Source organism: Vulpes lagopus, chromosome 9, assembly GCF_018345385.1.
Source record: "Vulpes lagopus strain Blue_001 chromosome 9, ASM1834538v1, whole genome shotgun sequence".
Classification (NCBI taxonomy): domain Eukaryota; kingdom Metazoa; phylum Chordata; class Mammalia; order Carnivora; family Canidae; genus Vulpes; species Vulpes lagopus.
The window spans coordinates 46,658,527-46,683,932 of record NC_054832.1 but is presented as its reverse complement, the minus strand read 5'-3'; positions in this window follow the sequence as shown (position 1 = coordinate 46,683,932).

The following is a 25,406-nucleotide window of genomic DNA, read 5'->3' as shown; positions in this document are numbered from 1 at the left end:
GGGAAACTACGAACTGTATGACAGTTAAAGTGTCAATATTTTCAAAATATTAATATTTAATAATTATTATTAAATATTAAATTAGTAGATGAGGGAAGAGCAGGATGATGAGAAAGTCTGTTTTTATTAAAGTGATACACATAACACAATAAAAAAAAGTCCTGTGCCCTCTATAATAAGAAATAGCAATTCAGGTCCTAACATACCACCCTCATCCCCAATTTTCTCTCTCCGGAGGCATCCATTTAATATTTAAATATTAAATATTAATATTTCAAATCTATAAGCTTTTTAAAATCAATAATATAAAGTCAAATATTTGGATGAAAAGATAGAAGAAATAAGCATAATTCATGAGAGAAGAAATACAAAAGACCTATAGAAGATATTTTACAGTAATAAGTAAATAGTTCTAATCATGGCAACAACTCTATTGGCTATGTTAATTTATCCAACATTAACTATGCCTCAAAACTGATCTCTGAAATTAAGATGAAAATTAGTAATTAATTTACAGAGTTTCTGTGAGACTATATAAAATTAATATGTAAAATACTCACACAATGTTCAATTAATGTTGACTATAACTTATCATAATGTTACAAATATTATCCCCAAATTAAACACATTTTAAAAATACCCATGTTTGTAAGGATGTATGGAAATGTGCACATATGTATTGCTTATGATTATGTAAAATGAAATTAGTATCTAAGAGTTAAACTTGAGATTATGTATCAGAATGATTCAGGTAATATTGTTTACAATACTATCGAGGTAGAAACAACTGAGAAGTCCAAAAGGGAAGTGAGTTTTGGCAAAAAAAAAAACAACAAAAAAACAAAAAACCTGTAGTTAATTCATATAATGAAAACTTTTCAGCCATTAAAATGACACTGTAAATTAGTATATAACATTTTAAAATACTCATGCTCCTATTTGACAATGCAGGTTATCAAGTAGTGTGTAGAAATATATATGTAGCATATAGATAAATCTAAAAAGAGTGTATTTAAATGTAGACAGAGTTTTACAGTGTTTTTTCTCAAGGTGATGGTATTAGGGATGGATTTTATTTATTTTCATTGGAATGTGCTTACAATATACTTTTTTTTTACAATATACTTTTAAACATTAATTTATAATAATTGGCAAAGTAGGACAAACATCTAGGATGAAGGGCAATCAAGATCAATGAGAGCCTGCTTATATGTACTTCCAGCAGTATCATGAAGCTTTAGGGGTGACTGCTTAAAAGGGCTGTGCATGGCATGCCATCAATAATGTCAAATGTTACACAGAGTAAAAATAAGTAAGGATATTTTTGTCTATTAAAATTCATTGACTGTTTTTTAAGAGCAGCTTCCATGTCATGGTAGGAGATTCCAGACTGTGGTGAGTAAGCAACTGGATCCAAAATGAAGAAGATAAGGTTTATATAACATATTCAATAAAAGGGATTATGAAGAAAATAGGGGAATAAAAGCAATAAGAAAGAAAAGTGGACTGCAGGGAGTATTCTAGAGTTTTTGTTTTCAATTTTTTTTGGTCTGTTTGTTGGTTTTTGTACCTTTTTTTTCTCCTTTTATTTTATTTTTTTAATTTTTTAAAAAAGATTTTACTTATTTACTCATGAGAGACACAGACAGAGAGAGGCAGAGACACAGGCAGAGGGAGAAGCGGGCTCCCTGCAGGGAGCCCCATGCGGACTCAATCCTGGGTCTCCAGGATCACGCCCTAGGCCGAAGGCAGCGCTAAACTGCTGAGCCACCCGGGCTGCCCTCTCTTTATAATATAGAAAGGAGTTGAATGTGTTTAGAGAAGAAATCAATGGAGAAAGTTGAAGAATTGAGAGGTGCAGAAGGAGCAGTGATGAAATACCCAAAAGAGAAGGATTGGGTGAGAGATGGATCAAAGAGTCATAAATCTCAACCTGCATAGGAATCCCTGGAGTTATCTCATTAAAATGCATCCAGTAAGCTTAGAGTGCAACCTGAGATTCTGCATTTCTAACAAGCTCCCAAGTGATGCTGATACTGCTATTTTACAGACCTCAGATTAGCAAGAATCTAGACTGCTGGGTCTCAGACTCGTTGCACCCTGGAATTGACTGAAGAACTTTAAAAAATACCTAGGTTTTACCTGCAGAGATTTGATTTCATTACTGTGGATGATGTCTGACAGTTGGATTTTTAAAAAAATGGCTTATGTGATTATAATGTGTAGCAGAGTCTGAGAACCACCGGTCTATGCCACAGATAATGAGAGACAGGAAAACACTGCTTTCTCTGTGAGAAGAAAAACATAAAGACTGGTCCAGATACAGATTATCAGTGAGTAGAGGAGCGAAGAGCAGGATGATGAGAGAGTCTGTGTTTTTAGCGAAGTAATAAATATACACAATAATAAAAAGTCCTATGCCCTCTATAATAACAAAGAGCAGTGCAGGTCCCAACATACCACCCCAATCCCCAATTATCTCTCCCCAGAGGCATCCATTTTCAAATATTTTCGATGTTTCCTCTGATCATTATTAACCTTTTATGTCTAAATAAGTTTTCTTCTTACTATTTATTTTTTCATTTTTCTAAATTTTCCGTATTATTTGTTTTGTAGTTTTCTCAAATGCCTGGTGATCACTGGATGCTCATTCATATTAATGAAAAAACATTACAAGCTCATTAGAAGCTTGTTGTATTCAAGTATGACTGGCAAGTAGTAGCCTTCACCAGCAGTGTGACCCAGCAAAAATCTGGTCTTTTTGTTGAGAGACTCCCAAATATCAGTATCCATAGTCTCTTGGATGGTCCATTTTCCCAGAAAGCTGTTTCTACAATCTCTATCCCTACCCCCAGACAGCATATGCCTGGATGTCAGCATTCTGGGAGTCAACTGGGCAGAGAAGGTGGGGGATGAACAAGAAGAGTGGTGGTATTATAGGAGTGGAAAGAATCCTTCACATTTCAGTATGGCGATCAGCTTCCAATGAGCCTGATAGCTCCAAGTTCAGTCTTCTAAGCCTACCTTTCCAGAATGTAAATGTTCACTTCCTTCCAGAATAAAGGAGGAAAGGTATAGTTACCATATAATGTAGAGAAAAAGGGTATCTCAGGGCCTAACTACTCCTTATATAGATTGTCATCTCACCTTCTTACTTTCAGCCACACTCAAATCTCTTCTAGTTAATTTTACTGCATCCTTCAGTGTTTCTGCTGTCAGAGGACTTCCTTCTGTGCATATTTTGGTTCCCCTTCTTTCTCCTCTGAGTAGTGACTTGGGTTTTGCCAATATACTAAGTCAATTACAGATCTTATATGTGCTAACTTACGACCCTTTGGAGCCATATTTCATCCACTGTCACCCCTTTTTTTTCTTTTAGTTTCATGGTTTTTATGCTTTGTTTATACCTCTACTCAAATTTTAGAAAGTCACTGGAGGGAGCAGTAAGTAAAAAGTTAAATTCTTTATTTGATCAGAAGTCCTCTAGATTCTTATATAAATAAATAAACAAACATCTACTGGATGAGGAATATGGAAAAGGGAGAGGATAAGCATAGCTTCTATAGAAAATTTCAGAAGAATTATGCAAGCAATCTATGAAGGGCCTCTTTTTTTCTTTTTCAAAGTATTGAATAAAAGTTAAGGCCCCAATATATTATAATGCAGTTTTCCCTGGCATCTCTTCCCACCCACCCCCCACCTCAGTATCTCTTAAGAGCAGGAAGGTTCTAGAAGTAGCATTTTCATGTAGTGCAAAGAGTAGATGTTTTGGAGGGAAATAATCCTGAGTTTGGATTTCTGACTCATTTGCAGCTTTGTGGTAAAAAGAAAACTAATGTCCTATAAGCTTAATTTTCTTATCTGTATAATCAGATAAATAAAATCTACCTTGTAGAGTAATAGTGAAGATTGTTAAAAATCCTTACTATATTGCCTAGCACATAAATAATTTTTAATAAATATGTTGATAAAGAGGAAACTAGTTCATAGCATTAGGAGCTGTCTGGCATTAGGAGTGTTCTATTCAAGTGGGGTGCAAATAAAAGGGGGCAAAGGAACCGTAGGTGTGAAAAAACAATAGCTGAAGCTACGCACTGTGGGCCTCTGTGGCTAGAGAAAGGAATGAAGCCACACAGAGTTTAGGAAGGAGAAGAAAGCAAGGCTTTAAACTCTTAGTGAGATTAAGAAGTAACATGGTATAAATATGGGAAGGTGAAAGAGAGATGCGAAGCTTTAGCTGAGGAATACTGTCTTAGTATCTAAGATGTTACAGGTGTTTCAGTGCTGAGATATGTCAAGACTCAGTGCAGAATGTGTGGAGAAGGTTGCAAAAATTGTAATGATGATGACTGAAGTACCACAGAAATGTAATTTTGGGGCCAGTGCAATGGAGAATTAACATCTGTGTAGATACTGAAATATTCCACCCTGGTGCGTAGAGTTAGGGGCAGAAAAGATCTAAAAATGTATATAAAGAGGAACACTTATGGTCCCAATGAACCCTCTTCATCTTTTAGCTTAATTAGTTGCATTGGCCTCTAGTGTGGTTGGGTGCTTTTTAAGTTTCGCAGAGATCACCTTCACAAAAATAACCAGGGAACTACATATTAATCAATTTGGATTATTTATCCCAGTTCCAGACATTCTGTATTTTCAGAATAAACCCATGATTCTGATCAGGTATTACATGTGTCAGGTGTGTAGCAACACTTTCACTGGATCACTGGGTATGACTCAGATGAAGAGTCTCATCTATGGGTTCTCATTTCTATAATAAAGGAAAACACAATTTATATACCTCAGACAGTTTTGGATATGACTAATCTCTGGGGCACAACTTATGTGTGGCTGAAATAAATGTTTAATTTCTGGAGATAACAGATCTAGCAGTATTTATGAATTTGGATTTTACCATCTATTTTATCAGTAGCTATAAGGACCGAAATATAAGTACTGTTTTTTTTCACACTGCAGTTTTAATTCTTTGGTAAATTCTATATGATACGACCCATGGAGAAAAATGGGATATCTTAAAGCATTTTTTTAAAGATTTATTTTTTTTAGAGAGAGCAATGGGAGAGGCAGGAAAAGAGGGAGAGAAAGAATCCTCAAGCAGACTCCATGCCCAGCATAGAGCCTAACACAGGGCTTGATCCCAGGACCCCAAGATCATGACCTGAGCCAAAACCAAGAGTCAGAATTTCAACCCTCTGAGGTCCCAGGCACCCCGGGATATCTTAGAACATTTAAAGAACAAATACTTCTCAGTTAGGAAAGAAAAGTAGTTATGTCACATTTTATACAAGAGCCCATTATGCTTCAGTATTATTCTTTGATTTCCTTTTTCAGATGCTTTTTTAAAAGATTATTTTAGAGAGAGAGAGAGAGAGAATGAGTGGAAGGGGTGGAATGAGAGGGAGAGAGAATCTTTTTTTTTTTTTTTTTTAATTTATGATAGTCACACAGGGAGAGAGAGAAAGGCAGAGACACAGGCAGAGGGAGAAGCAGGCTCCATGCACCGGGAGCCCAACGTGGGACTCGATCCCAGGTCTCCAGGATCGCACCCTGGGCCAAAGACAGGCGCCAAACCGCTGCGCCACCCAGGGATCCCGGGAGAGAGAATCTTAAGCAGCCCCCACACCATGCCTGACAGGTAACTTGATCTCACCACCAGTAAGAATCTGAGCTTGAACCCAGAGTTGGAGGCTTAACTGACTAGCCTCTCAGGGGCCCCTCAGATGATTTTTAAAGGTCTAAGTGACTTGTCTTAGATTTTTCAGGTTATATATGTATATATAACAGAACCACACATCGAAATGCAGGCTTATCAGACTCTAAATAAAGTCTGTTCTGTTTTTTTAATAGCCTGCTCCATATAAACACATGCTTTCCTAAATTATTTAGTTTTAGAAGCCAAATTTATTTTATTTTGCTTTGGGTGTGGTCCAGAATTAGCATAACTGCAATAGCTTCAATTCTCCATTTTAACATTTGTATACATTTTGCAGAGATCATACATTAAAGCTGTTTAGGCTACAGCAGGGTTGAATACCATTGGTGTGTTTGCTGTTTGGTGATTCTTTTTTTAGGTGTTAACATAAAACCCATAGTTGAGTTAAAGACTTTGCCTTCAGTAACTTGAATTGCAATAAAGCAAACTTGACATGTTATCTGAACATTTTTCACAATCACATTCATTTCATTCAGTCAGCATAATTGAGTATATAGAAATCCTTGGTGATATACAATGTGCTAATGAATTGCCTTTGCTGCATACACAGGGATCTATATACTATATTAAAGGTTCAACAATGAATTATTGGTCTAGCATAAGTCTATACTAGTAATCAGAGACTTATTTGCAGGTAAATTGCTGGCTATTCATTAGCATGGCATATTCTGAAAAGAAAAATAGCCAGAGGTATTTCAGAAGATTAAGTAATACTAATTCTCTGACTACTTGGAAATCCAATAAAAAGTTTCTGATGGGTTTCCAGATAAGGTGCAACAGCCTTAAGTTCAGAAACAAAATAATCAATTCTTTAGAATGTTCTGTAAAGAAGGAAAAGTGATCAGTATTATTTTTCATTCGGAAAGGATAAAGTGAGTTTCAAAGAGCTGAAAACTGGGTACTTTGTAAGCTTCATTTTGTGGAGGAGAGATATTTTTGTGATAAAAGAAGAAAGAGGCAATTAATTTCTATCCAAATCTAAGTGGTGGTTTTGAAATCCTGTTGGTAGTTCCTCTCTGAAGATCTACCTATAATTTGTATTCATTTCCTCATTCTACCAACAAGACATCAAATATGAAGCACATCCTGACAAACATACATATTTAGCTTTATGTACACAATATATGTGTGTATTTAATTTAAAGTTATTTTATTTTTAGGTAACTCACCTTATAAATAGAAAAATTTGCAAATACCATCACATATTGCTGTACTTGAAGACGGATGTTAATGGGATGTTTTGTTTTGTTTTAATATAGGAGATACTACAAAATTGGGTGATGGAACCAATTCCGTAGAGAGGCTCACTAAAATTTCAACTTCAGTTTTAAAAGTATCACTAAAATGAAAACTCCTTTTGAAACAAAAAAGAAATACCACACACCTAATCCAATAGCAAAATCTGGAACACTGACAACATCAAATGCTGACAAGATACAGAACAACAGAGAATCTCATACATTGCTGGTGGAGATCCAAAATGGTACAGACACTTTGGAAGACAGTTTGACAGTTTCTTACAAAATTAGCCATACTTTTACCATACAATCCAACAATTGCACTCCTTGGTATTTACTTAAAATAATTGATAAATATTATCCACACAAAAGCCTATAGAAGGATATTTATAGTCACTTGACTTGTAATTGCCAAAACTTGGAAGTAACCAAGATGTCCTTTAGTAGGTAAGTGGATAAACAAACTGTAGTACATCTAGACAAGGGAGTATTATTTAGCCCTAAAAAGAAATGAACTCTCAGGTCATGAAAAGACAAAGAGGAATCTTAAATGCACATTAATAAGTGAAAAAAGCTAAGGTGAAAAGGCTACAAGTGGTATAGTTCCAACTATATGACAATAAAAAGATATAATAAAAAGATCAGTGGTTACCAGGGTTGGGGTGGAGATGAACAGGGAGAGCACAGAGGATTTTTAGATCAGTGAAAATACTATATATGATCTAATGATAGTTATATGCAATTATACTTTTGTCTAAACCCATATAACATGCAACACCAAGAACAAACTCTGTAAACTGTGAACTTCAGTGATTATGATGTATTAACAGGGGTTCATCCTTGGTTAAAAAAAAAGGTACCATTCTGATTAGTAACATTGATAATGAGGAAGGTTATACAGGGAATATGAAAGAAATCTTTATCTCCCTCTCGATTTTTTTAAATCCAAAAGGGCTCTAAAAACTAAAGTATTCATGCATATATGAATAAGTAAATAAATAAATAAATAAATAAATAAATAAATAAATGTTAAATTCTTTTAATCCCTGTGGACCTGGGTTTCACCACAACTTACCAGAATATGTTTTTGAATTTACTAAAACAAAATTCTCAACAAAATTAACCTATAGTATAAAAAATGATGGAGATCATGATTATTTCAATCCCTCCTCATTTTTTCCAATACTTTGTTAAGATAAATGCTTTAGTTATGTAAATAGTTTTTGCAAGTCGAGTTAATTTTCCATAATTCGTGTTACATTAATAATATGAATGTTAAATTTATGTGTAAAGAATATAAGATCCAATGAGCCATTTGTGGCAGGTTTCAGTAAGCATGAATGGAGTCAATATATTGAGACTTTCTCCAAGCATATCTTTAAACCTATGACAAAAATGTATTAAACCTACTGCTCTAGGCAGTCCACAAAGCCAATTTCTATTGAGAATGACTAAGATTTCTCATGAAGTAATGCCAGGGAAATAATTTCATAAAATCTTTTCAGCATATCCATATTCCAAAACACCTACAGGGCATTTCATTAATGAAAAATAGAGACTTTGAGATATTACTCAAATAAATCACAACATTCCCAATTGGCCTTTGGTTGATCTCATTAGTTTGGAGAAAATTGTTTAAACCTTCCCTAAATTATATGGTATTTTACAGTCACAGAATTTATCTGTTGATTGTCTATATGAAGAAATTATTATTCCGTGTATATTACACAGCACAACCTTTATGCCTTGCAAGCTAGATAATATATTTTATGTGTGAATATCACAACATTAATTTAAATGACTGGCTTATTAGAAAAACATTTTAGAGAGGGGGAATAGGGAGACTTTCGGTGTCCTTTCAAAATATAAAGAAATTTTGCCCTATAATCTCTTTTATATTGCATTGAAGTAAGTACAATTCAGAACAATAAGCTCTGAAATACTGATGAAACTGGACAGAATGTGTAAGATGCACACTGGCAAGTTTAATAACCTAAAAGAAGTCAACCTCCTGAATTTTCACTTTCGTATTCTGGGTTCAAAAATTAAGTAAGTCCCATAACATAAACTTATTCAATAACAAACATCATATGCTTCCTTTCTAGTAAAACACAATTTTTCCTTACAAAAGAAAAGTTAATACCAAAAATCTTGAATTAAAGATGATATATACATGTTATATGCGTATCAAAAGGTAAAAATTTTTGCTTAATTAACAAAGAGGAAAAAAGTTTATATATCTCAATGATCAAAGACATGAAATAACCAAAAGATTATAGAACTCATTTTCTGAGGGCAAGTTGTGTATTATACTATGCATTCACATATAAAATGTGAACCATCCACATAAGAAAGTTAATTAGGGCACATTTAATTGTTTATCATTAAGTTTTGAATTTGTGAATTAAAATCACTATTTTTCCCCATCTGTGGATGTTTCAGCTGAACAGGGCTCCAACTAAGGTTTTTAAGAAATGTATTTCACAATGGAAAGTCTTTGGAATGGTTAAGGATATATGTAGTAGTTTAATGTTTATTATATTCATGATTGTTATTCCTCCATTTATTCACATACATTCTTGACCCACCCCACTCCTGGGTCAAATCTGCATATTGATGGAATGTGTAGTTGAAAGATCTCTGAATATGTAAAGAGAAGGAACTGGGAAGGCATGTAATGTGTTTTCACCCTTCTCCTAGAGTTGGCTGATGGTTTTTGCCTCCTATGAAAGAAGGGTCTAGGAATTGGGCAAGGATTCAGGCCTGTATACCACCATGGAGCACTACCACTAGTCTACTTCCATTCCCTCAATTTTTCTTCTAACACTGCTTAAAAGCAGGAAGCCATTGTGCCTGCAGCTCTCAGGAATTCTGAACTAGTACATTAGTCTGTACTTTACCTTTAAAAATTCATTAAAATTTTGTCTTCTTCTTACCTACTTTTACAGATGCTCTGGATTTTTTTCACTGTTAGGTATATTGCTGTTCTCCTGAAGTTTTCTGTGATCTAATTGGAAACCAAACTGGCAGATATCTAGTAATTTTTGTTTGTAAACTGGACATTGTAATGATATATATGTATATATACATATATATACACATATATATACATATGTAGATATGTAACTGGACATTGTAATGATATATATATATATTACATATATATATGTAATGATATATATATATATATATATATATATATATATATATATATATATATATAGCAGGGATTCTGGCTTCTGTGATAATTTGTGTTCTGGCAGAGAGTTAATTATTTAAATTATTACATGATCAACTTGAGTTTATTGGACTTTGTTTTATACTTTCTTGAACATCTGTTGAAGTCTGAGGTATTTCTAAGCCTTCCTAACTTGGCAAGGCTCTTAACTCCAAACACTATTTCCTATGGGAATAGCAAAATGAAACCATCTCTCAGTTCTTTTAACCTTCAAGCTATTAATTTCTGCTGGGATTCTTGGAATCTCTTCAAGTGTTTTTCAGGAGTCATGCAAGGATTTAAAGGAAGTTTATATGCAAATAAAGGGCTCTTCCTCGTGGCACCCATTTTATAGTATTTCTTTCCTCAATTTCTATCTGTTCTGGTAGCTGTGGGCTCTATCCTTTGAAACTTTGAGCCAATAAGAATGCAACACTTTACTTGAGTTCAAGACACTTAACATTGCATGCACTGCAGAGTACCCTCAGGGAAAAATCTCATGAACCTAAATCTTGCCCAGTGAGACTCAAATTCTTCCCTTTAAATACAGATTCCCTCTAGTCCTTGCCAGATGAGGAATAAAGAACTCTCCAGTACTGTTTTTTACATTTCATCCAGAATTTATAATTGTTATCTACAGACATGGTAATGTTATAAGCAATTCTGTGTTAATGTCCTAAAACTTCACCTTGGTTTCTCTTTATTTTTGAAATGGAGATTACAAAAATAATACCTATTCCTAAAGATGTTATAGGGATTTAATCAGACTATATATGCATATATATGGGTCTTTAGAGCAATGTCTAGCACATACTAGAAACTCAATACATATTAATTGCTTTTATTATAATAATTTCTAATGTCACTAAGACATCTTCACAATTCTTCAATCTTGAGTAACTGCTTTGTCACTCAAGACTTTGCTTTCTTGGTTCTAATTAGTTCCTCCCAAGACATAGAAATATGGTATTAAGCAAATATTTAGGTTATTCAAAATAGAAAACATGTTTAACTACAATTATATGGGCACTGATTGATGATGATTTAGCAAAAATTAACTGAAATCCGACTATATGCTATAACCATTCTTGATTCTAAAAATAAGAGTAGACAAGATACAGCTAATCCAGAATTCCTAGATAATGTCTTTCAGCCTGATTTTTCCCCATGGAGACAAGACCTTAATACTAAATTGTTCATAAGTAAGTGTAGTAAAATTACCAAACAAAATATCTAGAATTTCTACTGAATTATACTATTTCTGGAATTGACAGTGTTATCAGACACTACAAAATAAAAGTTTCAAACATGCATATTACATCTAATGACACCACTTTATTTTGCAAAGTGCTATAGTGGTCTTTTATAATAAAGTCAGAAGACCTATGGGGTAGCCTGGGTGACTCAGCAGTTTAGCACTGCCTTAGTCCAGGGCCTAGTCCTGGAGTTGCAGGATCCAGTCCCATGCCGGGCTCCCTGCATGGAGCCTGCTTCTCCCTCTGCCTGTGTCTCTGCCTCTCTCTCTCTCTCTCTCTGTGTGTGTCTCTCATGAATAAATAAAATCTTTAAAAAAAAAAGTCAGAAGACCTAAATAAAACTATCCCATCTAGTAAGATTTACTTTTTTTGTACATATAGAAATATTTACTTTTTAAAAATGTTTGTAACATAGCATAATAAGTCAAGATCATAAAGCAAGACAAAATACTCTAAAATATCAGTCATTCATAAATGAAAACCATTCATATAAAATATTACTATTTGTCTTCTGGCTGCTGAAAGATAATTTTATACATATAACAACATGATAACAGAAAGATGTTCATTCTCTATATTAAGATTATTGAACATATAGGAGCCTCGATGTCCATCAACAGATGAATGGATAAAGAAGATGTGGTCTATATTTACAATGGAATATTACTCAGCCATTAGAAAGGACGAATACCCACCATTTGCTTCATCATGGATGGAACGGGAGGGTATTATGCTGAGTGAAGTAAATCAGAGAAGGACAATCACTATATGGTTTCACTCATACAGAGAATATAAGAAATAGTGAAAGGGATTATAAGGGAAAGGAGGGGAACTGAATGGGAAAAATTAGGGGTAGTAGAAAGGGAGGCAGGCGGGGGGGATGGGGTGACTGGGTGATGGGCACTGAGGAGGGCACCTGACGGGATGAGCACTGGGTGTTATACTATATGTTGGCAAATTGAACTTCAATAAATAAATAAATATTTAGAAAAATATTATCTAGGGATCCCTGGGTGGCTCAGTGGTTTAGCCTGCCCTTGGCCCAGGGCGTGATCCTGGAGTCCCGGTATCAAGTCCCATGTCAGGCTCCCTGCATGGAGCCTGCTTTTCCCTCTGCCTCTGTCTCTGCCTCTCTCTCTGTGTATGTCTCTTGTGAATAAATAAATAAAGACTTTTAAAAAAAAAGAAAAAGAAAAAGATTATCTAACATCTGTCCTCAGATTTCCTGAGTGAAAATTAGCCTTTCATGAGAGAAATTATTTAGAGTTGACTAGTGTACTATCAAATATACTACATCAATATTTACTCATTCTCCACATCTTTTTCAGGGTGAAATACTTAACTGTAAACTTATTACCATCCATAAGTAACCCCCAAAATTTCACTGCACACTTCTTCATATAGGAATTGCTTCTCTTATATTGGCATACATATTTTCCAAAAGAATGTAATTTACTGAGTGAAAAAAAATCAATGAGAGTTTTAAAATATTCTTTGAATGTTAGTAAGAAGTCTTTATCTTAGTAGGCACCTAGGAGGAAAGCAACTATTGCCAGTTTGCTTTCAAATATCAATAAAACAATGTCACAATTAATGACTCAGAACCTTGAAAACTCTTTTTAAGTTCTTCCCATCCCCACTGCCATAACATTTATTTATTCACAGAATCAGCCTACATGTAATTTTATTTCAGTTTCTAATGGGTAGTTCAATAAACCTTGATTACATGATCCATTTGTTTTTAGAGATGTATGACATAGTGGTAAATTGTAATATAGCCACTGTATTAGGAGGCATAATACTATATGCCAAAAATAATCACATCTGTTAGCAAAATGACACAGAGTAAGCTAATTTCATTGGAGGTGGGGATATGACCTGAAAATCAGATTTGTCTTTTTTTTTTTAAGATTTTTATTTATTTTAGAGCATGCACGTGAGAGAGAGAGTAAGCACAGAGAGAGAGAGAGAGAGAGAGAGAGAGAGAGAAGCAGATGTCCTGCTGAGCAGAGAGCCCAATATGGGTCTTAATTCCAGGACCCTAAGATCATGACCTGAGCCAAAGGCAGCCGCTTAACCAACTGACCTACCCAGGCACCCTCAGATTTTTCTTTTCATATGATGATCACTTCTGATTATAAAGCCTGAGAGATGAATTTTAGATATGACTTCTTCCTCTGAAAACCCATTTACCTCAATTTTTCTACAAGTCAAAGTAACCATTAAGTGAAGCCAACTATGCCTCTGATTTAACTGAAAGGAACACTAAACTCAGGAATCACACTGTGGATACTCTTCCAGAATATAAATGTCACATGTCGTGGCCTAGGCAAAATCAATATTCTAGATTTAGACACGGGGCAAGCAATTTTTCTACCTTTTCTTTTGCAACAATGAAGAATTTGACATTAAAATCATAAATCAAACATTATGGTTTAGAACTAATACATGATTTGATCTCTAAAAGGTTTTTTTTTGGAAACGGAATCAAGCAATAATAATTCAATGAAGTTGCACTAAAGTGCTCAGAGCATCTTGTGTGAACAACAAAGACCTAATTCCTTAAGTCAGAGGATCTAATTCCTTGTCATTCCACCTTCAGTATGGACAAAAATGACTCCCTTGTTCTTGAAGACTGAACTCAAATTCTCAACAGCAGAACTAGAACAGTTTTTGAAATACACATTCAGAAGTTAAAAATTGGTCAATTTGTACCCTTTTGTGGTTTTAATTAATATTATAGATATCATCATGACTATTCTATTTATAGATTTTGAATTTATATGTTAGCTTTACCCATTTGAAGATCTATAATAGAATGAAAGTATATTATTAGTAACTTGGGTTTTTCACATTTAGCTTAGTTTCAAGAAGTGACAAATTTCTATCCATAAAAGAACATGTTGAAGGTAAAGAGGGATATATCTTAAAAGATAAGGCAAGTTCTTTTGTTTTTCTCCTAAATATGTTATTTCAATTTTTTCTTTTCTTTGTCTTTTCTTTTTTCTTATTTGTTTATTTAGTTACTGTGATTGATGTATTACTCCAGTATGACACTCACTGATTTCAAACTATATTACAAAGTTATAAGCAATCAAAACAGTATGGCACTGGCATAAAAACAGACACATAGGTCAATGGAACAGAATACAGATCTCAAATAAACCCATGGATATACAGTCAATCAATTTTTGACAAAAGATGCCAAGAATATACAATAGGGAAATGATAGTATCTTTAACAAATAGTGTTGGGAAAACTAGATAGCCAAATGCAAAAGAATAAAACAGGTCCCCTATCTTACTTGATAAACAAAAATATACTCAAAATGGATTAAAGACTTGAATGGAAGACCCAGAAATGTAAAAATCCTAGGAGGAAAACATAGTGGGTAAGCTCCCTGACAGCAATCTTTGCAAAAGTAAATACAAAAAACTCCAAACTCCAAAATTACGTGAGACTACGCCAAATTAAAAACCTCTGCATAGCAAAGGAAACTATTAGCAAAATGAAAAGGCAACCTATGGAATAGGATAAACTATTTGTAAACCACATATCCTAAAAGGAGTTAATATCCAACATATTTAAGAAATCCTTTTAAACAATAGCAAAAAGTCAAATAACCCAGTTAAAAAATAAGCAAAAGTCCTGAATAGATACTTTTCCAAATATATATATGTATATATAAATGACCAAGAGACACATGAAGAGATGCTCAATATTACTAATCATTAAGAAATGCAAATCAAAACCACAATGTGATATCATTTCACACCTGTAGGATGTCTGTTATCAAAAAGACAAGAGATAACAAGTGCTGGTGAGGTTGTAGAGAAAAGGAACCTTTATATACTGTTGGTGGGAACATAAAATGATGTAGCCACTATGGAAAACAGTATGAAGGTTTCTCAAGAAGTTAAAAATAGAACTGCCATATGACCCAGCAATTCCACTTCTGGATATATATCCAAAGAAAAATAAAATCATCATCTTGAAAGATATCTGTACTCCCATAACTGCACCATGATTCACAATAGCCAAGATACAAAACCAACCTTAATGTCTATCAATGGATCAATGGACAAAGAAAATGTGCTATGTAGATACAGTGTAATATTCAGCCTTAAAAATAAGGAAATCCTGCCACTTGTGACAACATAGATGAACCTGGAGAGCATAACACTAAGTAGAATAAGCCAGACAGAGAAAGACAAACGCTGCATGTACATGGTATCACTTACATATGCAATCTAAGCAAACAACAACTCCCCCCAAGAAGGTTAAACTCATAAGAAACAGAGAGTAGAAGTGGTTTCTGGGCTGGGGAGGAGAAATAGGGAGAGGTAGGTAGAAATGCACAACTTTCAGCTACAAGATGAAAAAAGTCTGAGGATCTAATGTATAACGTAGTTGATAAGTTGATAACACTGTATTGTGTAAGTAACATTTGTAAAGAAAGTAGAACTTTCTAGAGAAAATTTCTCTAGTTTTCTAGAGAATCCAGACTCAAAAACCCTACTCAACATGTCCCCTGACATCCATTAAAAACTTTCTGATGTCAGCAGAGATAAGTGCTGAACCTCAATTAAAATATTCATAAAAAATTTTTTCCCTATACTTGTTTCTCAAACAACAGTGAGATCTACTTAAGGACAGAAATGGAGAGTCTCCAAACTCCAAACTCCTCTTTTATAGGATCTAAAGGAACTTGTTTTTCAGCAATGGAAAAGAAAAGAAAAACTCCAAATATTACAAAATAATATGCAGACATGTGAGTGTTTGGCATATATGTTTATCAAGGATTAAAGCTTCAGTGGGTGAAAAGAGGAAGAAAAGTAGATTGGTATTGACATAATACCATGGTAAACACTGTTTCATTAAGCCTCATGGATGTGAGAACTAGAGGACTGTCACTATAAAATATTTAAACAACATGTGAGAAAAATGAAATTGAAGGGAAAGGAGTGACATAGATACTTCTGAAAAGTTCTGACAAAGCATTGCCAAGTACAGAAAGTGGGAAAGATCGAGAAAAGAAAAGATATAGCCTAATGATATGCATTTAAAAAATTAGAACAGATTTTATAAATAATATATAAAGCTTTTTAAATAATTCATTAACTGGGTTTTTTTTTCCTTCACACCTAATCTTCTAGAGCCCTCCTTTTCCCCATAGAGTTGGTAAGTCTGGATATTTTCAATATGAAACGTGTTCTGCTAGGCCATGAATTCATTTAATAGTCACTCCTGTCAATATTACCATTTCTTGCATGTATTCTTAATACTTAAAAACAACTTGCCAATCATTTTGAATATACATTTATTAAGACCTGCGTACTTTGGCAAATGTGCTATTTTACAAATTTTCATTTAAACAAAGGAGAAACATGAAGCCAAAGAGCTTGTCTTACTGTCAACAAACAAAAACACACAATCACATATCAGATCATGGGTCTGCTTATAGGTCCTGTTTGACAGGCTACAGGTTTTACCCTTCATATGTTTTTTTCCAAGTTGGTCTCTCAACCCAGGGACTGTTACTGATTCTTGCTCTAAATATAAAGGCAATGAACTCTTCTTCCCAAAATCAACATCTAGTATGACATACAGTGGCAACCTCATGCAGCAGTCTTGGTACCAAATTTTCTCTGCCCTTCAGTCTCAATAATTTCAGAGAATTGGATTAGAAAGAGCAATGGCATATAGTCCAAGGATTAAAGCACTGGAAGTAACATCCTCAATATAACAATTTATTTAGGTAGGAATAATATAAAGTTAGTGTCTTTAAAAGAAAACGTGATTGTACTTTTTAAAACTGTAACATTACTAGTAAAATAATTAGGCAATATATTTATTGGCTTTCAATCAGCATCAACTATAGATGCTAAGATTTTAAGTGTGTCTTTTTCTGTTTATTCACTAATTCCTCATATATTTAAGTATCTACTAAGTGCTAGGGATTATGCTTGGTGCTAAGGATATAACAGCAACTGAAAAAGCTTTGTTTCTTCCACTTAAGGGCATTAGAGTCTAGCAGGTTGTATCAGTGGCAATGTGTTACAGAAGAACCAGAAGGAATAGCAGTTTTCATAACTGTCATGAATTTGAAATAGTGATTTAACACCTTCTAGGAGAATTATAATCATACTTAGAACGTTTCAAAGTAGAGTTTGGACAGTTTTATTTAATAGTCAAAAGGAGTCAATATATTAGCAGAGGTTTTAAGAGGTAGACAGTCCCAAAAGCACTATTCAAACACTTTGTAATGTAACCAGGGTACGGGGAACTCATCCGTGGACTGTTGAACATTTGTCCTATGGCCCATTGACTAGTCTCAACTAGTGCTCAGGATTTAATATTGAGAAACATTAGGGGAGTTAATTCATTATATCCTAAAGAATGGGAGCTCAAAAAGGAAAAATATGATCTAATAGGCTAAATAAACATTTTTGTTCCTTAACATTCAAAATGTTTTTGTCTGATAGTGACTTAATAGAAAGAGAAATAAGAGATTCAACTTTTATACGATTCATATCTACTAAAATTTATTTCTTTATTGTCTTTGACGAGGATCGAGTTTGAAGTACTTGATAGTTTGTCCTTCTTTATGAATATCTGAAGAACTCTTGTCCATGCATTGAGGCCAGAAATTCAACCCCTTTACCTGCCTGGCTCCTTCAAGGCCCCACCCACTGAAAATTTAAGGACTGCAAATTTAAGTATTGGCTCTTGGCATTCTCCAACTATCTCAGCACCTACATATTTACACCTCTCCTATTCTTAATTTTGGAATCCATTTGACTGAGTTTTTAAATTAACTTTCATTCTTACTTTTATATTGCTCCCACAGGTTTATATCTTTCAGGACTTTACAATTTTATTGATTTACCAGCTTTATTATTCTTCTCTAGAATTAATATTTTATAATTCTACTTGTCTAAAAACCATATTGGTTTTTGCTTTTATTTCTTTGTGGTATCTTAGAACCATGCCAAACCATTATCTACTAGACTTCTCAGGTGTTTTATCTCATTTCCAGTTTTTGTACTTGGTAACTTTATTATTCTAATACTTTTAGTGTTTTATAATTTCTTAATTTTGCTATAACATGCTTTTTCCCTGAATTTTTCCTATGTTAAATAATAACTTCTGATACTGCATAGGAATAAAGCAATAAACGAAAGGCCAGGAAAAAAAAAAGAAAGATCAAAGAAATGAACTGGCAAAACATATCACAAACAATTTAAAATTACCATAATCTTTTGCTTTTTAATTCTCTGTGAAGAAGGGAAACACTTTGTGTTACATTTTATTTTTAGATAAAGAGTTCATTTGATTTACTAGAGTCAATACATTTTGAGAATTTCTCTTAGCATTTTTTTTTTTAACTTTCCTAGCCCAGCACTTCAGCATTCTCTCTTTTTTACTACCTGTGGACTCTGCCACAAACCCTAACTATACCAGCTAAGCCCACAGTGTGAGTCTGGACCAAGGTGCCTGCATATCCCTACTCCACTTGAAAATGAATATTTGGGAAATTCCCAGGTGGCTCAGCGGTTTAGCGCCACCTTTGGCCTAGGGCATGATCCTGGAGACTCAGGATCAAGTCCCACGTCAGGCTCCCTGCATGGAGCCTGCTTCTCCCTCTGCCTGTGTCTCTGCCTCTCTCTCTCTCTTTCTCTCTGTGTGTGTGTGTGTGTGTTTCTCATGAATAAATAAATAAAATCTTAAAGGAAAAGAAAAGGAATATTTTTCTCATCCCATGACTCTATCTTATCACAGGGCCTCAAGCAGATTAATATCAAAATTGTTAGGACTTAAGGAATATCAAATGAATTGTTAAATAAAATTCAAAGAAAGACAAATATTACTCGTGTTTTAGTTGTATTAAGACTGAGTTCTACCTCTGGGTTTTGAATCATTAAAGACTGATTTTTTTTTTTTTTTCCAGTAGCATAATCAGATGTTATAAAAAAAAGTCCCAACTCTGGTGGTTAGCTCAGATGATCTTATGATGACAGAAACATTCAATTTGTTGCTTTGTTAATGAGTATACTTAAAGTTTTATTTATACTACCAGTGCAAGCAAATTACTTCCACTGAACATTTATTTAAATTGCCCCATCACCTTGGATAGAACTGGTAGTGGCATGTAATAATAAAAATATGTGTATATGAATCCACACACACATGACTTTAGATATTTTCCTTTAATATATTAATATTAAACTCTGCCTATCTCTTCTCCAAGGCTTTTATTACCATCTTATATATCTTGCTCTGTCCACTTCTTTTTCTCCATCTAGTGTCTCTATCCCCACCTACTTTTTCCTATCAGCATTTAAAAGTCACTAAATGTCTTAATAAATGAATAAACAAAATATTTCATAAATTTATTCATTCAAAAAATAAACACACAGTGGGGAGTAGTAATGGGTAATGAAGAGTGAGAGATACAGGCTCCAGTTATTAAATAAATATGTCACAGGAATAAAAGGTATAGCATAGGGAATATGTAATAGCACTGTGCTATGACCGATGGTAGCTACATTTGTGGGGCATGTAGCATAACATATAGACTTGTCCAATCACTATGTTGTACACCTGAAACTAATGTAACACTGTGTGTCAATTATACTTCAATTAAAAAGTGAAACAAAGAAATTGCCAATAAAAAAAAGAAAAGAAAACAAGCAAAATCTGAGTAACTTTCATATCTAAGAGTATATACATGCATGGTGACTAAATATAACTTGGACAGGCTCCTTGAAAAGAACACAAGGCAAAAACTAAGAAAATCTAAATAAATTATGAACTTTAGTTATAAGAATTTACCAATAGGGATCCCTGGGTGGCGCAGCGGTTTGGCGCCTGCCTTTGGCCCAGGGCGCGATCCTGGAGACCCGGGATCGAATCCCACGTCAGGCTCCCGGTGCATGGAGCCTGCTTCTCCCTCTGCCTGTGTCTCTGCCTCTCTCTCTCTCTGTGTGTGTGACTATCATAAATAAATAAAAATTTAAAAAAAAAAAGAATTTACCAATATTAGCTCAGTAATTATAACAAATATACCATACTAATATAAGATGTTAATAACAGGGAAAACTGTGTAGTGTAGATGCAAATTCTGTGTACTAACTTCAAAACTTTTCTTTAACCTGAAACTACTCTGAAAAAAAATTTTTTTAATTTAACTTTTTGGTCTAACCTCTTTCACTTAGCAAAATGTTTTCAAAGTTCATCCATACTGTAGCCTTCATTCTTTTTAGGCCAAATAAAATTCTATTGTATGGATATACTAAAAACAAACAAAGAAAAACACAAATATAGAAACAAACTATAGTTTATGGATCAAGCACTAAGCTAAATTCTGGATAAAATGGAAATAAACATTTTGACCCTCATGACTTTACCGGCTAATGAGGAGAACTGAAACTAAACATATATTTGAAGAAATAGGATGTTATGAGGATAAAACATGGTTACTCATGTTTCTTCCAGATGTAACCCTTATTTCCCCTCCCTTTGGTAATCAAATCTCTTGAAAGAAATATCTTCACCCTCTATCCACAATTCTTTTTTTCTAGTTTACTTCTCATCTGACTTAATTCTGACTTCTGACCTTAATATTCAGTTGGGATTGTTTTCACCAAAGTCATTAAAGACTTCTTGTTGCTGAACCATACAGACTCAGATAAAGGGAAAAGCTTTAGTCCGGGGTTGGATGATCAGGGAAGGTGTCCCAGGATAAATGAAAATCCTATTAAATGTAGAAACTGAAATCACCCACCCAAGCACAAATTGGCATGAATGTAAAAAGGCACTAACTTAATTAAAGAAATATAAACTTTTAAAGCCAGAACGATGAATCCAAGATCTCTCAGGTTTCCACAGAAAAAAAATAATACTATGCTTACAGAAAAATGAGAATGAGCTGTCACTCATCAGTGGGACAGTGCTTTCAATGTTCTGAGAGATAATTATTTAACCCTAGAATTCTATACTAGCCATTGGCTAAGTGTAAAGGTAGAATAAAAAATTACCAGGATTCAGAAACCTTCCCCACTATATAACTTTTCTTCAGAAGTTACTTGAGGATATACTCTCATATTCTTTAAAATGAGAGAATAAAAACAAACTGGAAAAACGCACATGATTTAGTAAATAGTAAATAAAAACAGAAAAGAGAGATCCTAAAACATCTATGATGGCAGGCAGGAAAAAGACAAGATTAAAATGGTTAAAGGAGATGGGAAGCTTTGAGAGTATGGTTTCCAAAGCAAGAAGCAGAATTTATTAAAACATAAATATGGAGAAACATTTAAGCTACAGCAATGGTAAAAAATAAAAGGGGCGGAAAGAGGGGGAAAGGGAGGCAACTAAAAACCACCAGAGAAATAAGCCAGTTTGTTAAAGATGGCAGAACCACAAGTGGAATAGCCAAAGTTATTGAATCAACTGATCGGGTACATTAGATTCTTATGTCAGTAAGTAAATAAAATCTCTGAGCTCTGGTTAGTATCTGTTATTGCACCTAGTATTTCTTTAACTAATGCACTTTCCTAGGTCTACAATAATGCTTTTTTTTTGGCCTAAATTTCACCTTGTCTGATATTATAACCCATTTCTTCTCCCTCCCTTTATTGCTTTTTCTTCTCACTCTTTTTATCTTCCCTCTTCTTCTCTTCTCCTCCTCCTTTGCTATTGAATTTACTTGTGATAATTTTGGTTTAACTTTTAAAACTCAGTTTGTTTCAAATGTATCTATTGTGCATAACAAAGAGTCAGGTTTTCGTTTAGTGATCCAATCCGAAACTCTTTAATAGATGAATTTAGACTATTTACATTTATTGGTGTAATCGCTACTTTGTTCTTATTTCCTTCATATTATTGTTTTATACTTATAAGATTTTATTATGTAATATGTCTTCTACACTTACTTCCTCTAATATTTTGGATGATATGTCTTTTTGTTTGAGAGTTAATTCTGTAATTAAACTATAATTCTTTATATAGTTCCCTTAATCTTTTGTTTCTATAGACAGTATTTGTCATTTCCCTAAGAACAATAATAAAAGTAACACATCTCTACCTCCTCCACATCCTTTACTTATTTTTCTCCATGATAGGATTTTAGACAACAGTTTTTGCTCTTTATCCTATATCATGAACAGTTTTGTTAGAAATATGAGGCCAACTTGCCATGTTTCACCTTCATTAATGCTTTGATCTTTTTGCCTAACTGCCTGATTTCCATAGATTTGAAGACTTGTAATGTTGCTACATTTGTGTTCATCATTTTAAGTCATGTTCTCCTCTGACATTTAGTGTACCATTTAAATATCTACTTAAAAAGCATGCCTTATTTTCAGATTTTAAAAAATATAATGAATTATATGTGTACATTTACTTTCTTGTCTTTTTGGTAGATTACAATCATGCACATGGTGGGATCTCTTTTGCCATCCTTTATCATTTTCTTCCTAAAATTTTCAATACTTCCTATATACCATTTTATTTCATTTGATTGTCTAATTTTCCTCCACTATATTCCTTACTGACATTCTGTGGTGTTGGCTTTCCCAAAAGCTTCTTCCATTTCCCTCATTTCTTTCTTTATTTATTTTTAAAGATTTTATTTATTTATTCATGAGAGACACAGAGAGAGAGAGAAAGAGAGGCAGAGACACAGGCAGAGGGAGAAGCAGGTTCCATGCAGGAATCCTGACGTGGGACTTGATCCCAGGTCTCCAGCATCAGACCCTGGGCTGAAAGTGGCGCTAAACTGCTGAGCCATCAGGGCTGCCCCTTTATTTATTTTTTATTTATTTATTTTTAAAGATTTTATTTATTTATTCATGAGAGCATTTCCTTCATTTCTTTGATTCCTTTTATTTTTTCCTAACTTTTGTCAATTTACATACCATTTCCTACTGATATGTCATCTTTTTTTTCCTGCTTCTTGAAATTCTACTGCATGTATTTCTTTTAAGTTGTGACTGTTTTGTCATAGCTTTCTAATTCTTCATCATGGCAATACACCTGGTCACAATTTTCACTTGCTCAAGGGCAATGTTTTGCTGTAACTAATTACTCTTTGCCTTCTTACAACATTGTTGTAACTATGCTGTTTAAGTTTTTTTATTTCCTTACCCATTAATGATTAGGGTTTTTCTGAACCAACTCTGTGCAAGTTTTAGATGAGGCACACAAAGGAATCAAATCAAGGGAACATTTCAGACTAACAGGTTTCTTAACACACAAGTTTTCTTTTCTCTCTTTCTCCTAAGAAACTGAAGATATCTTGATACACCAGCCACCACCCCCCCCAAAAAAAAGAAGTTTGTCAGGTGATCTTACTATAGCTTCACATATTCAGGATTTCAAAATCATACTGTGTCCTGGGAAACATCTTGTGCCAACTCAGCTGACCCTAGTTTTCAACTTGATGTTAGAAAACAGAAAGTATAGACTTATACACATCACACAGTCCTTCATATCCAACATGGTTTTTTGTGCTAGTACTTTCTGAGATGCACTGCTTCTGGCTCCTCTCAGTGCTGTGACTTTTTCCCATGGCTTCTCAGCTTCATTTCTTCCTGCACAGCTTCTGCCTAATTTCAGCTCTGTTGGCAGCCCTTACCTCTAACACAACACCTGGGGATTTTTTTTTTTTTAAGAATTTTATTTTATTTTATTTATGATAGTCACAGAGAGAGAGAGAGAGAGGCAGAGACACAGGCAGAGGGAGGAGAAGCAGGCTCCATTCACCGGGAGCCCGACGTGGGATTCGATCCCGGGTCTCCAGGATCGCGCCCTGGGCCAAAGGCAGGCGCCAAACCGCTGCGCCACCCAGGGATCCCCAACACCTGGGGATTATAGTGCCTCTTCATTTTGCTGAATATGGAGTTTGTGATCGTTTTTGTTTTTGAATAACTTCCAGGAGGAAAAGGAAGGACATTTGTTGATTTACATAGTCCTATTACTACTAGAAATCTATCCAGATATTTTAAAAGAACTAATTTTGACTACTATTTACTGATTTTTCAATTTTTGGAAACTTTAATTTCCTATAATGAAAGAAAAAGTTCAAAAATCCTGCATCACTAAGCTCAAAGGCAAATATACTCCTATTTCTCCCATTCTTGTCACTAGCTAGAACCCAAGACTTGCCATTTATTGTTAACCTCCTTATACTCACTAACCTTTGTCTTACATTTTTCCTTATGTTCCTCCTTCTGGCTTACCTCCTAACTCAGGCAAATAAAACTGGAAACCACCCCTCAGGTGATGGCAACTGCCCTGACCAGATCTTCCTTTGGCCCAGACCACCAACACCTTTTGAACTAAACCCCCAACTCCTGCCTGCACAAATGGATCATGGATTGACCTCTGGAATGAGCTACCAATACTTTTATCTGATATAATACCAAAATCTCCACCAAGGAGGAGACTCAGCCTCATTTACATAACATACAATATACGAATAGGCATGTTTCCTTAAGTCACATGCACAACCTTATACCCACCTTTATATATGATGACAGGGGATCCCTATTTAAATATTCATCCTAATCCTAAACAAAAGAAATCCATTCATCTTCTTTCCAGGATTCAAGGCTTTGGGAGCTATTCTCTGTGATCTTACTGTGAATAAAAGTTTTCTTTGTGTGACACCTCAACCTGGTGCAGTTTCTGACTCACCAAGGAGCAAGCTCACATTGGTTCAATTACACTTCCAATTGTGCTCATTATAATTTTGCTGTTTTATTAAATTAATAGTCAGTGTCCACACAGATGTTATTAGGTGGTAATAAAAGAAGTTATAGGAATATATTTCATTTCTCATACTTTAAAAAGATTTTTCTTGAATTAAATGTTCACTACTTTTTGTTTGCTTACTAGTTTGCTATGCACTTACTAATTAATTCTCAATTCTTGTGATTTTTTTTTCAGTAACTAGATAT